Source organism: Poecilia reticulata, linkage group LG16 (genome assembly GCF_000633615.1).
Source record: "Poecilia reticulata strain Guanapo linkage group LG16, Guppy_female_1.0+MT, whole genome shotgun sequence".
Taxonomy (NCBI): Eukaryota; Metazoa; Chordata; class Actinopteri; order Cyprinodontiformes; family Poeciliidae; genus Poecilia; species Poecilia reticulata.
Window position 1 is genome coordinate 21,958,493 of NC_024346.1, and position 1,750 is coordinate 21,960,242.

The window sequence follows — 1,750 nt, forward strand, 5'->3', positions numbered from 1 at the left end:
ATAAAACTAAGTGTGTGTTATCCTTTATGGCACAAGCCACAGATCAGCTACTGATTAATACTAAGCTTTTCTTAATTCATAAATACCAAACCCATGTTACTGTGTTTTGTTTCTTTGTCTTTTTTTCAGTCAACTCAGTGGCAGGGAACACAATGTACATTCATAAAAATAAAAATAAAAACTTCTTTTAAAATACAGGTTGAAAATCTATCTGAATTTTACAACCTCACTTCAGTTCTGAAGCGAGGTTGCTTAGGGCAATTCACATTGCTCTTTTTGTAAAAAAAGAGAAAAAAAATACATGTATTTTGAAAAATTATTTTATAACACTTTATATGTCTAAACGGGCAAAACCGATGTGAAGATGACGCTTTCACTGGTCTTTGTTGTAAGACTATTGTGGTAATTTAAAGAACATTCATTTTGTCCACATGCTTTTTATCTGTATCCTTATAGTGCAGAATCTTTGAAGTGGTAATTGGCTCTATTTGCAGTCTTGGGCTTTTAACAAGACAGACTTTATGTTCCTTGCCCTGTTAAATGAGGGACCTCTGATTTTATATGTAGTACAACAGTTTAACTGTAGTGTGAGCTCAAGACAGACAAGATGTTCTGCAGCCCTTACAATGACAGATCTGCGGTCTGAGCTCCACAGCTAGAGTGCATTTGTGTTGCTGAGTGTGATGGATCAGCCGTAGGTTGACATGATGTCCAACAAGAGTGTAGTACAACCTCAAAGAAACCATGTATCTTGTCTACATGCTCTGCCCATTTGCTCTTCTAACTATGTTTTTCTCTTGTGGGTTGCATACTGCATGTTAAACATAAAACCGGCCACTGAGAAACAGTATTCATTTGACTTAATTTCTTGGTCTAAAATGTATTTTATATCATACTTAATAATAATAATACTGATTAATGTTATTGTTAAGCATATATGTAGCGTGCAGTGAGAACAAGGTGCATGTTCTGGAGTGGGTGAGACTAAGCCAAGTCATTAGAGAATCAAAGAATTATAAAGTAAGACTGCAGTATCCTTTTTTTTTTTTTGTAAAGAAAAATCTACATTTTTTGTCCATGACTAATTTGTGAAAGGAATAAAAAGGCTACAACATCTTTTTTAAGTAGGATTTCTCTTGGCCTATGCCAAGTCCTCTACTTGGATAATCCACCAAAAATTACATACATCCTCAAGAACTCAACTAAACTTACTTTGACAATTTTGTGAGAGTTTGACATGTATAAAATAGAAACTCTTGTTCTTAATATGACAACTTATCTGTGCTGACAAGTGTCAAGCCTACATCCACTCCAGTTTGCTGTGTTTTCACCAGGATTTGTGAGGCTGCTCCCTGTCCCAACTCTCTTTGCAGCCACATTGGCATTCAACATGTTGATTACCTGATTCCTCTGGAATTTTTTTTATTTTTATTTACCAGTCAAATTCATGTTACAGTTTTAGTCTATTCTGGTAGGCTACAGTTTTAGTTCATTGTGGAGCAGAATTGTCTCAAAGAATTACCAATATTTACAATCCCAACAGAAAGCAATGCTTCAGGGTTTTTATATTATTAAGACGTGTTAGGATTTGGCAGATGTATGATTCCCATACAGTGTTTCCCACCATTGCAAGCTGAGTCCCCAGCGAAAAGCTCGAGTTCTCATTCTCCTCAATTTATTTTGTGTTCATGGGTTGGACAGTCCCCTGCAGAACGTGACGATAATGCACAACGCACTCAGGCAGACGGTT